At 37.4% G+C, this 13,447-nt stretch overlaps 1 long non-coding RNA gene across 1 annotated transcript in view; it reads left to right on the forward strand.

The window, feature by feature from the left end:
- LOC108446612 overlaps positions 1–8,689 on the forward strand; it is a 19,355-nt gene extending 10,666 nt beyond the window's left edge. The window contains exon 3 of the long non-coding RNA XR_001861874.1: positions 8,586–8,689. This is a non-coding gene — a long non-coding RNA (uncharacterized LOC108446612). The remainder of the gene's footprint in view (positions 1–8,585) is intronic.
- The last annotated feature ends 4,758 nt before the right edge of the window (positions 8,690–13,447 follow it).

Consider the following 13,447-nt stretch of genomic DNA (forward strand, 5'->3'; position numbering starts at 1 on the left):
GGGCCCCCGGGATCGGCTGCCCAGGGGTTTGTGAAGTTTTTTTGTTCCATCCCTTCCCGGGATCCCAGGCCACCACTGCCGCATGCTCCCCGAGCTCGCTCCGGAGCGCCCCCTGCAGCCACGGGGGAACCATCGCACCTGCCCTGCTCACCGGGAGCCGCCAGCGCCCCTGCTGGCTGCGAGCGGAACTGCACCCGAGGGGAAAGGGCCTGACAGCCGAGAAGGCTGGGACTGGGTTTGTGATTGTTTGCTGTTACTGCCAGAGTTATTGCTGTTTTGTTTGACTGGTTATATATATAATAGTAAAGAACTGTTATTCCTATTTTCCCACATCTTTGCCTACAAGCCCTTGATTTCAAAATTATAATAACTCGGAGGGAAAGGGGTTACATCTGCCATTCCAAGGGAGGCTTCTGCCTTCCTTAGCAGACACCTGTCTTTCAAACCAAGACACAGGGACAGAGTGGGAAAGAGAGAGTTGGGCAGCTATTGCTCAGCAATAGCCAAATCACTGGTGTGTTATCAACACTGCTTTAGCCAAAAATCCAAACCAGCAGCATCTGGGTGCAATGAAGGAAATTAACTCTATTCCAACAAGACCCAATATACCAGGCCTGGAAAATAAGTTGAGAAATTAAGAGGGAATGAGGTCTCAAACCCACATTTTCGGCTTTTTTTGTTTATTTGTTTTTTGTCAGTTGTTTTCTGTATGTTTGGTATAATTTTCTAATGTCAAAACAGGAGTTTTAAAAAAACTTATAATGAAGATCATACATGGTGAAAAGGAAACAAACCCACAAACATAAGTCATAAAATATGTTACGTCACTTTCTAGTTTTTCCCTCAATATCTATTTCTATCACAAACAAGATCAGGTTTGATTTCTGATGGTTGACCATTGCTTTAGTGTCAGACTAGTAAAAGTGTTGTTCTGTGGGGATATCCCACTTACATTGCTAAGAAACTCTGGTGTGCTTATCAGCAGCATCCTGTGGCTCTGAGAATATCTGTTAATGCCCTGTGGATTTGTATCTCTGCTTCAAAAGTTGTTTGGGGCTTGTTTTTTGGTTTTTTTTGGTTTTTTTTTTCCACAGGATTACATTTTTACTTTTACTGATCCACACAGGAGATTATCCAGAAAGTTATAGGTATAGCCAGAGGACCATTTGGTTTAGATCTTATTAAAATTTGACCTATTTTAGCTAAATCTATTAAAACATTAATCTGGCTTTAAATTCTCTAGAGATGGGATGTGTACAATATATTGTAAGGACAAGGAGAAATCTACAGAACATGTCTGCATAATCAACAAAGACTTAGAACCTAGATGTATGCAAATTTACCTAAGCCTGATGTAAAATCTTAAGAAATATCCTTAGGCTTTTTCCTTCTTTTTTTAATTGTTTTTTAATTGTTATAATGGTCAAGAGCAACAGAATATGAAGAATTTATGAAAATTTATGGGGTTTAATGTAATTGCTGTCATATTTACAAGGCAAAAATACAAGAATATCTGAAAATATTTGAATTTAATTTGCAGAGAAGAGAAGAAAATTTAGTTCATAAATTCAGGGAAAATTTTTTTGAATTAATTTATATTATCTGAATATTTTTTCTATTCATGAAATTTAGGAAAGGTAAAAATTCCTGGTGACATTTGGATAAATGCAGGGGAAAGAAAAATAATCTAAAACTCTTGGCTGAACTAAACTGGAATATCAAAAAATGCTTGTCTGTCTTCTGTAAATCATTTTGCTCAATAACGAGTGCTTTTTCTACACCTTAATGCTTCTACAGTGAAATTCTGTTTGTTTAAGTAATTATTTTCCTCGACCATCTCTTAAAAACATTTCTCTTGAGGATTCTGCCCTCCTAAAGACTCAGTAAAATAGAATTTTTGCCTTAATATCAGCACCTGTTAGTGCAAATCCAGCATTTCAGACCAAAACTCTGATCAGACTTTGTAGAGAGCTGACCCTGCTGTGCCAGCTGCAACCTCACAAGCCAAGAGCTGGAAGATATTGGTGCCTTAAACTGTCACAGATTTAGGTGAGTAAAGCATATTGGCTTGGGTCCAAAGACTGAAATTCCAATGCTGAAGATAGTGACAAAATCTCTTTGACATCTGTAAGTCAGAATGATGATTTACAGGACATCAACACAGCAATTCCACAACTACTTGTACCACAGAGTTACAGGTGATGTTTAACAGATGTGGGCAGAAATAGGCATGTGGATTCTGTCAGGAAAGTCATATGAAAAAGGTTTATTGTATTCAGCATCTTCCCTCACCATTTATTACCCAAGATGTATTTACAATAACCACAGTATTTTCACTTTTTGAAAGAATGATTTAATAACTGTTTTCCAATTCAGAAAAACAAAACCAAAGGTTAAAACAGGTCTGCAAATTAATCAAAGAAAAATATAAGATATTTCAGACAGATACACTGTTGTAGGCCTCTTTTCTAGTTGTTAATGAAAACTCAGACTTGTGTAAACACTTCTAGCTTTTCCGTTATATGCTTGTTTTTATAGGCAAAATGCTTAATTTTTTTTTTTGCAAAATAGAAGTAAAATATTTTCATGACACAGAAGAAGGATGATAGGGTTAATTAAAGTCAGTGAGTTGCTCTGAAATCTCATGTCTGTGAGCTTACACCATAGCAACTTTCAAATGTTTTTAATTAAATGCATTGAAAATTGGATATACTGGATACCACACAAGAACACACATTCTTCTACGATACTCTGACTGATTTCTTGTCCAGACAGGCCTGGATAAACCCCAGGTAATTTTCTGGATGCTTATCTAAAGTAAAAAGAACACAGTAAGTTTGAACTGTGTTCTTTGGCCTTTGCATGAGATTTTTATGAATAGCACACAATACATGAGGACCTCAATGCTGGTCACTTTAAATATGTCAGAGAAAACTTGACTGTTTCTCGATACAAATGGAAAAGGAGTTATCTGTCAAAATAACTGAAACTACAATGAATGATAACCACTGTATATAACATTCTAAATCTAAAAAATTTCTGATAGACTTTGCAAACGATAATCCAACCCCTTTTATCTAGGTATAGTGAGTAGGTCCATTAGAGAAACATTGCCACTTTTGCAATTAAAAGAGGATTCTATTTCTTACAATAAATTAAATCAAAATATCCAAGGACAATATTTCAAATTTTTATATAAAGTCAAATCACTAAAAAGAAAATCTGGGGAAGGAGAATGAACACACTGCTTAATAACTTTAGTTTTCAGTCCTCTCTTTTGAGTAGTATGGTTCAACACTATCATTTATTTTACTGACTCACTGTGTTTGACTTATTGACATGGGTGGGATGAATTTTCTGGATAGAGTCCAGACATGTGTTGCAGTGGGGATCCTGCAACACGCATATATCAAACCAGGAGTCCCGTGGAAAGGAAATATATATGGACAGACAGATTCTTGCTAGCTGTTTCAGAGATGTTTATTTCTCCAGCCGCATGGCCGGAGCTCTGCCCAGGAACTGTTCCAGTCACGGGACCAAGGGTCCTTCTGCCCGCGCAGGGAACACAAACCAACCAACGGGAACGAGGCTGAGCAGGGACAGGGAAGCCCCGTGTCTGTGCCCTCAGGGCCCCTCTCCCAGGGCTACACGGCAGGGGAGGGACCCCAACAGACATGCATATATAACATACATGTACATACATTTAGCTCCTTAGTTATACTATGAATTTTTGGGAGTGCAATTTCAAGAGTAATTACCTCAAAGCATGTATAATGTATCATTTTGTCTCTAAACCCAGGTTCATCTGGTGTTTAGACTAGTTCCAATTGCTGACACTGTTTGGCCTTGGAAACAAGTTCAATAGATACATGAATTATTTGATACTGTAACTTACTCTGTGGTGCTGTCTGGTGATATTTCAGGTAGCATGGTAGTCTTAGAATCCAAGATACTAATCAACAATGTTCTATGTTGTTAAGGTAGAAGCTGCTGCTTTCAGGGGCATAACTGTGGAAGAAGGAGCTGGAACCATGTTGGAACTACTTTCACGCCCATTCCTCAAAATGCATTTCTAAGTCTGGAGAAAAGAAGCTGACAGAGAGACAGAGAGTGTCTAAGATCTTTGTATAGCTGAGCATGTGATCCTTAACTTTCACAATACTTTCAAGATCTTTCCTTTTGCACTTGTATGTGTAGTGGTTTGGTCCAAAATACTCATTACTGTTTATCTGCTGTGAGATAAGAATTAGGAGAAATGCAAAGCAGACACCAAACTTGAAAGAATATAAAGAAGTTTATTAACAGACCTAAAAGAAGAAGAAAAAAAAAATATACCACCTTCACTCTCCTCCTCCCCCCACCTTCCTCCCTTCTCCCACTGACAATGTGAAAAGACAACCCTTAAGATGTTCAGTCTGTTTACCACTTCCATAATAACCTTGTTCAGTCCATTTAGAAAGAGAAGTCTCTTCTTGCTCATGCTATGAAAACATTATCACAACGAGACAGCCGCCCACTTCCAAATATTGTTCAGTCCATTTAGGAAGAGGAGTCTCTCTGCCTGCGTGTGAGTCCTTTCCCCCGACTTGCAGCTTTTCCCGCAACTGCTTTCGAGGGTCCACTCTTGAAGTTTTTTGGGGTACAATTTTAAGGTTGAGCCGTTCAGAAACAAAAACAGAGGCCCTTCTCCTTCCCTGGGAGCAAAGGGTCTTCATCATCTTCATCGTTAGGACTATCTCTGGGAGCATCTCTAGGGACTGAGGTTTTCTCCTTTCCCGTTTGGAGCAAAAGTCCTCATCTGGTTCATCTCTAGGGACTGAGGTTTTCTCCTTTCCCATTTGGAGCAAAAGTCCTCATCTGGTTCATCTCTAGGGACTGAGGTTTTCTCCTTTCCCGTTTGGAGCAAAAGTCCTCATCTGGTTCATCTCTAGGGACTGAGGTTTTCTCCTTTCCCATTTGGAGCAAAAGTCCTCATCTGGTTCATCTCTCCCTGTCCAAACTTCTCATGAAATTACAGCTGCGTCAGCATCTGCCTATCTCAGCGCAGGTGCTTCTGCTCACGAGTTGAACACTCCACCCCCCATATCTTCATGAAATTACAACAGGATACTCTGATATATCATAGCTTCACAACAGAATTTCAGCTTTAAGCATCTCCTCTCTCTCTTCCCTCAGGTTTTCAGCTCTTCACAGCAATAAAAAGGGTTAATCTCACCTCGGCCTTGCAGCTTTGCAGCTGGAATGTTGAATTTTTCTTATCGCAGTGGAGAGGGGGGAGAGCATCTTAAATGTGGATCACAGAGGCGGTCACAACTTTAAGTAGCTTAAAGAATTGTCCATGTTCAAACTGGCCAGCTGATAGGTTCTATCAGGTCCCAGAGGAAACTGTAAGCACCTCTTAGCAAGGACATCCCTTCCGGGACTATGCTTGCTAACCTATGACAGTATGATAGTGGTTGGCTGACAACTGTATTTTCACTGCAGGTTTACTGTGTGTTTCTGTATGTTTTTGCTAGGATTTCTTCCTGGTCTTCCCATGCTCCCTCTCTTCACCAAATACATAACAATCTGCAGAAAAGTCCTAAGAAGCAAATCACCTTTGTGTTTATGACCTAATTGCCTTCCAAAGAGGCTATGTGGTTATCTTACTCTAAATACTATTAAATAGGAATGAAGAATTAAAGGCTATAGGAACTGGACTTGATTTTCTTTAATGTTTCTCATTAACTGGCCATTCAAAAGAAAATGTGAAAATTACCTGTTTCAACATTTCCTTTAGTAAATCAAACATGAACCTTGGGTTGCCATGCTACAGCCAATACTATTTTCTGAAAATACGTTATATTTAATATCTGCACCTCTGAGGACCTGAAACATCCACCACCAGAAAAAACTAGCAAATTTCTGTTGATTTCATACTGTGAGGTTGCATTCTGACTAGTACAGGGTGGAGGTTAACACAAAAAATCTTTTCTGCTCTTACGTCTCACAAAGTTGAATACATTTCCCATCAACGCCTGTGTGACTTTGTGTAATTCTGTCTGTCTGCCTCAGATATCCTTGGATGCCATCTATAAAATAAGAATATAAGTTTGGGAGTTTTCGTAAAGAGTTCTGAGATCTTAAAAATGAAAAATAAGATGTAAGTGCAAAGTACTGTTGTTTATCATCATGCATGAATATGAAATTCAGTCTGCTGCCTTATTTCTCCCTTTCACAATGCAACAGGATTATAAATGTCAAATAGATTTTTTTGTTAGTCATAATACAAGAATAACATGTTGTGCATAAAACTTTGTCAAATTAAAACATTATATGATTCTTTTGGAAATACATTGTATGTACATCCTAAACAGAAAATGTTTCACTAGTTACAGTCATTTTAGAACAAATGTCTTTGTCTATAATGTTTGGTTTTCCCTGAAGAATAGTTGAAGGTCGCATTATTAAAAGTGTTAATAAATTACAATATTAATGTTAGGTAATTAAACCTGCCAGATAAAAAAAATGATCTGATACATTGGATTCTATCTTTTTCTATTTCCCTTTAGGTAATTCAGGGAAAAGAATTTCAGAGTTAAGAAAATAAATACAGATTTGTGTTTGCACTGAAAAAATTTAAATGACTAAATATTTTTTTCCAATTTTGTGTAATATGACAAATGCATTTTTGCCCCCAAACCACTGCGATTATGAAATCATGTTAATTCTACATTTTTCTTTGTAAAACCCTAAAGCATTTGATGACATGCTAATTTTTTACCCTGACTTTGTGCCAAGCCATAATGGCCCTAAGCAGTCTCGCCTGAGATCCTGACTGATGCTGGGACCATTTTGGTTCAGGTGTGGTGAAGGTGCATCTGTCTTAAGCTGTGCCTCCAGAGTGGACCTTTAGATATACTCTGTGACCTTGTACTCAGACCTGCCTTTGGCCCAGATTCCTCATGCTTCTGACACAACAGAAAGAAGCTGTGAAGGGTCTGGAACACAAGTCTTTGAGAAGTGGCTGAAATAGGGTTGTTTGGTCTGGAGAAGGGAAGGCTCAGAAGGGGTTTTATCATTCCCTACAACTACCTGAAAGAAGGCTGTATTGAGGTTGGTCTTTTCTTCCAAGCAGCAAGAAATTGAGTGAGGGGAAATGACCTCAAGTTTCTCTAGGGGAGGTTTAGATTGCCTACCAGGAAAAATTTCTTCCCCAAAGTTCTTGTCAAGCTCTGGAGCAGGTTGCCCAGGGAAGTGGTTGAATCCCTGTACCTGGAGTTTTTTAAAAGACACATAGATGTTGTGCTTAGGGGCATGGTTTAGTAGCGGACTTTGTGGTGCTGGGTTAATGGTTGGACTACATGATCTTAAAGGTCTTTACCTACCTAAACAATTCTATGATTCTAAGATCTTTTCGTAAAGACCCCATCAGAGCCTTCAGTGAATGTGAAGAATAACTATCGCATAGGCTGTAGACTTCAAGCTACTCTTCTATGAGTTTTTACTCCTCTGCAAGCACGTCATTTCAGCGACAGGATTAGGTGTGGTATTCCAGCTCTTAAATTGCTGCATCATATCAACCAGACATAGCCTGAAGGGGTAATTCTCATAAAGACTGTACTCAGTGAGTGCTCAGTTCCGAGACAAGGAAAAGCTTCTGCCTCAAAATCATGCTGATGGAAAAGAAATGTACCTTCCAGTTTGTTAATTCAAAATAGTGCATGTCAGGCACAGATCTATGATCTTAAAAGGCTGTAAACTATCTATTGTCTCCAAATGGGACTGGATTCAGAGTAGCATGCAGTTGAGACAGAATCTACCTAAAACTAATTAGGTGTCATTTTTTGACTGATTAAAATTTAGTTTTATTGCATTACACTAATGCAAGTAACCTAAAAGCATGTTGGTATCTGCGCTTTTAATTAAAATTGTCTGGGAGATCATGGATTTTCCATCTTCAATAGCGCTCAGAGTTTCAGTTTTCCACAGTTTTCACATAGTCTGTTTGCAATTCCAGTTTTACATTTCCAGTTTTTTATATTCATTTTCATTACAATCAGTAGAATGGACTGACAAACCTAGGTAGCTCATCTCACTTCAACAATCCGTGACTCTTCACCAAGAGGTACTGAGTATAAAGGAAACCTTTGCCTTGTTTCTCTCCCCCATTCCAGGCACTCTTCCCCAAGCCTGTAGCTCTGCATGGGGTTGTTGTGACTTAAGTCAGGTCCCAGCACTTCACCTTGTTGAACTTCTTAAAATTGTCCCACATAAGTATTTGAAATCCTGATTTTGGAACTTTTTTCAGGATAAAATTATGCAGTGGACACTGATGCTTGTTTTCCCATTTTATTGTGCAAGAAATTTACTGATTAAGCCAGAAAACTACCTCTTCACTCTGATTAAACCTGTTCCAAGACTCCATGGTTTTTTGGCCAGGTAGGATGAGAAATCTCGTTTTTGCTTAATGTATACTGTTGAATTTTATTTCCTACAGCAGATATAGGAATTCATGCAAGCTCCTTTCAAGGCATTCAGTTTGAAAAGGGATCCTGGGTATTTGCATTTTTTGCATTTGTAGGTCTATTTTTCTGTTGTTTCAGCTGGGCACTCCAACTTGATCCTGATGCATCCTAAGAAATATGATAACTGAAGATTTAACAGGCTAATTTGACAAGTGAGTGTTTCCTGTCTTTGGAACATGGCAGTTGCTGTTTCTGTGTAAGGAGCACCCTGTTTGCAATGAGATTGGAAGGAAGCTGTGTCTGCAGATTATGAATATGTCTCATGAATATGCACTTTTCTTAGCACTTTCATCAGACACATAATGTTTTGGTCAGTCTTGTCTCTACAATCATCTACAAAGACTTAGTGTTCTCTGTTCCATAATGACACAAAATTGCTCACAATGCCATAGATTCTTCTGTCAGTCCTGTTTTCCTGAGACATTGCTGGCCACTTTCTGAGACCTTGCTGCCCAGTTATATTTTTTGTGAGCCTTACTGATACTTGTTTGAAGACCTGAGCAAAGATTTGTGGTTTTGTAAATTACTGTGTTTGGAGTGTCTGTCACCATGGAATGTAAAACAGAATTGTAGTTTTAATATACTTTAACATGAGATCACCATGAGTTTTGGGGCACATACTTAACCAATCTAGTATGAGGGAAGCACAAGGTGCAACCATAATATTTTGTCTACAGCATCTGAAGACTCATTGTTATTGTAATATCTGTAACCACCTTTTTCATTTAGTAGAAAAATTTACATTTACTCCAATTGAACTGACATTTTTGTAATTTTTGCTAACTTTTTCTATCTTGTGAATCACACAACTGCTCCTATTTATTCCTAACTTTGTCCAAACCAAAGATCACATGTACAGAAAAGCAAATACAGCCATTCAATTTGAATGGCCTTTGTACTACTAGCCGCAATAAACAGTGACTATGTCGCATGTTGTGATACACTACCATGAGCTGTATTTCCCATGTTAACTTAAGAGCAAAACTAATATTTTCAGAACAGAAATTAATAGAGCTCTGTATCATCTTCTTTGCCTTTCTGCACTCTACAGATGAAAAAAAATAGAACCTTGCCTCCTCCAGGTGTCATCTTAGTTCTGAACCTGCAGCGTTATTTTAATACAAAGATTCGCTTCTTTTTTTGTTGAATGTAATGCCTCCAGAATGTAATGCTTATGTATACTAGGTATGGGAAAGCACTAAGTTGTGTGTCTTGTTTACTGTGCTCATCTATTTCTATTTATTATGTTACAGATGAATGTTCACTTTCATCTCTGTGGTAAAGTGACTTGGATACTTCTCTTAGCTTCAGGTGCCAGGATGTATTGAAGCCTTTCCCAAAAAACATGTTTGTATGAAGTAGCAGAGGGTGGCTGATTGACATAAAGCTTATGTTGCCAAATTATAATGCTAGCAAATTATAGTACTACTATTGACTATACATTTTATTTATTTGCTTTTTTAAAACTGTGAACAAGCAAGTTCTGAGAACCCCGACCAGTGGGTGATTAGAGAAAAATGTTTCTATTGCTGTGAACAAAGGGGAAAACAACAGTTTGGGTTTTCCCCCTTGCATTTTGATTTAAAGTTAAATAGGGTGAGAAAAACCTTCTTTGCAAAATACAAGTAAATCTCTGCTTTTCTTGAGAGGTGATGAAGGCAAATGAGACTGTGAAGTTGATTGTTTTCAACATTCCAGTTCAGGAAATTTCTGTACTGAATTTCTATTCTTTTTCTAGTCTCTTCAGATTACTCAGAAGGAAAGATTAAAAAAAAATTTAATACCCTCATTTGTGATAATTCTGTGGATGATTATATGTTCTGAGTGGCAATTACTTTACACCTATAACTTTGTCTTATACTAAGGCCAATGAAAACTACATTGCTGCATTTTGTAAGTTTTTTTTTTGTTTGGGTTTTTTTAATGTGTGTTGGTTTGGGGTTTTTTTTGTTTGTTTGTTTGTTTGTTTTGGTTTTTTTTTATTGTTTCAGTTACATTTAATGTTGCATAATTCGGAAGTTCCTGTTTGCCTGCGTTCCCCTCAAAGAAGAACAGAAAGGCTCTATCCACCCTACTTCGCCCAATTTCACAAATTTTATAGCACTAGAAGCAGGCAGAAAATAAGAGTCTATACCCACTGGAAGTATTTAGGAATCTATCCATTGTATTCAGTGGGCTTTGGATAAAGGCCTAAAGTAACATAACACAATCAAGCAGACATTTCCCTTTTCTTTAGAACCCTTTAAAGGCTCATCCTCTTGTTTTGTTTCTAAAGTCTCTGATACCAGGAGGATAATATCTGTCTGTGAGTTAAAGACATATGAGCAGTAAGGAAGATCAAAACACAGCCAACTTTCCAGTGCTACATCTGTGATGCAGAGTAATTGCTGTACATGGTTTAAAAATGAAATGACTGCACTGTAACTCAGTGCTTCAGTGAGGTGAAGATTTTTAAATTTTCTTCCTAAATTAGCGAAGTCCAAATTCAATGCAAACTCATTACAGTGCTTGTTCACAGTGGAAAGTAATGTAGTCAAAGCTCAGACTCTGAGGTGCTGATTTTCATGTTCTGCAGCCTGAAATAAAAGATGGATGCCGTTTTTATTTGGGCAAGACTTAGGAAGGGCCCATGGGAGAAAAATGAATGAAGTTTCCATTCTTGCATATATCGAGAGCTGAGTTCTGAGGTCAATGGAATTTCCCAAGTGAAGGATATTGTGGAATGAAATATTTACTTCATGTCATTCAGTGGAATGAAGTAATTTTAAAAGGAATCACTAATTTCTTTAGTTCCATTATCTTATGAAAGAGGAGGGCAACACAGTAAGATTCTTCAAGACAAAATGGTACTCTTTTTGAAACAGGAAATATTTTCCTCCTCAATAACCAGCTAAAGGCTGCATTTTTCACTCTTTTCAGGAATATGATAACTTCTGTGGGATATTAGTAGCCTAGTTCAGTTTGGAAAATTCTGTGCTTTGACAATGCATAAATAATTCTATATTGAGGTTTTGCAACTTCTAACACATTTTATCCATTCTTTTACTACTATGGCTAAGTATATTTATAAGCAAAGTATTTACAGTACATATGATGTTCTCAAACTGTTCACGCTTTTTGCTATTTGTTATTTCAGGTGTGAAATTCGTCACCTAAGTCACTGCTACAATTTCTAATTTCTGCTATGTTATGGTTGTTATTATTTTTTTCCTCATTGTTTGGTGAAGATGACAGTATGGCCTCATTAATTCAATGGAAAATTTCAGGGTAGGTTACACAATTAAAAGGATAATCACACTGGTTTTGAGTTTATCACTCCTGCTTTTATTTCCAGTTGAATTTGTGCTGACTTCTTTTCACATCTGTGTTTAAAAGTGTGCTGTATGTCATTCTGAACACTTTTGTGTTTGATTAGTCTCTTTGAATTATAGTTAAGGTTTCATCAAAATGCTTCTCTGATCCAAATAAGTATATATCCCATTTCTTCTATGTTTTATGGAGTTTAGTCTGGCTTCTCCAGACACAGTTTAATTTTCTGGTTTATCAGATCAATTTGTCACAAAGAAAAGAAACAGGTGAAAGAGCAGATCATCAATTCCTATTGTGTATGGGGCTGGATAATACTGAAATTGCACTGAATTAGAACTCAATGCTTATTGGTAAGGAAGAGAGAGACCAGTAATATATAGCAATTTTCTGTTGCCGTGTTATACTTGGAGCACACAGAAATATTAGCTTGACTACACCTAGTTATTGATTGACAGTAGTGACTAAAGATGGAATAAATTGATGAAAACCTCAAGCTTCCTTCTACCTTTACCCTTTGTTTTAGAGAACAAGCCACCATGAATCATTAGTACTTTCTTTTCATCCCTGAAATATTTTTTATTTTTTAAGGTCTGGACTTGAGTTTCTGAAGTAGTAAATATTTGTAGTATTTTTCTACTGAAGACAGAACTGTAAAAAGCTCATTCTCTAGTGCAGATAATATGTGCAAACTAAGAAACTCTTATGAACTGTGTCCCTAGTAAGCTGCTGGTCAGCTGAGGAAGAGAAAAAGAGTGAGATGATTTCCATCAAAGTGGTATCCCACTCTTACAATTATAGCCTAGGGGAAAAAGATTCATGTTTGAAACGTAACTCTGAAATTTGGAGATGGATTTCTTGTAGTTGGATGGTACTTATTTTCCCTTCATAAAGTCATGAAATGAATAATTAATGACAATTAATAACAATTGCTGTGAATATACTTCAGCTTTTGGACTGAATAGCAGTATTTCAACATCGTGTATCCCTCTCTGAGCCTTTGCAGAAGAATACAGAAGATAAATAGCTTACAGCTTTTTAAGTTCAGGCTCGTGCTCTTGTTGATTCAGAGGTTCACATAGCCCAGAATTACATCCCTGGAAATAAACAAGCCTGGTGTAGAATTTTTTAAATGGAATTCAGACAGAAAGGAAAAAAGCACTTTTGTTACAGACATTTGTCTTTGTCAAAGACATGTATAACTAAGGTTATTTTTGACATGAAATTTCATCTCATGATAATAAAAGAAGTTTGGTGACTCTTGAACTCTACTCAAAATGAAAGAAACAATAGTTTGGTGCCTTCTGACAGCACTTTCCCTTCTGGTCACAGAAGGTGAGTGGAAGATAGAAAAAGAGGAGGGATTGTGGCTCCAGTTATTATGTTTTTCTGTATAAGAACACAGCACTAACATCATCTCTATGGATTTTCTGGAATTACAGGGTATCCTGTAATAGTCAAATAAGTGGATTCATCTTGCGTAACTTCATATATATATGAAAATATAAATAAATATAGGCAAGTCCAGCAAAAAGCCACAAACACAGTGAAGGTACCTTCACCTCTGATCTACAAGGAGAGGCTAAGCAAAGGCTCAGGTGATATCTTATGATTTGTTAACTGCATGATGGGAA

Source organism: Corvus brachyrhynchos, unplaced genomic scaffold (genome assembly GCF_000691975.1).
Source record: "Corvus brachyrhynchos isolate BGI_N302 unplaced genomic scaffold, ASM69197v1 scaffold202, whole genome shotgun sequence".
Classification (NCBI taxonomy): domain Eukaryota; kingdom Metazoa; phylum Chordata; class Aves; order Passeriformes; family Corvidae; genus Corvus; species Corvus brachyrhynchos.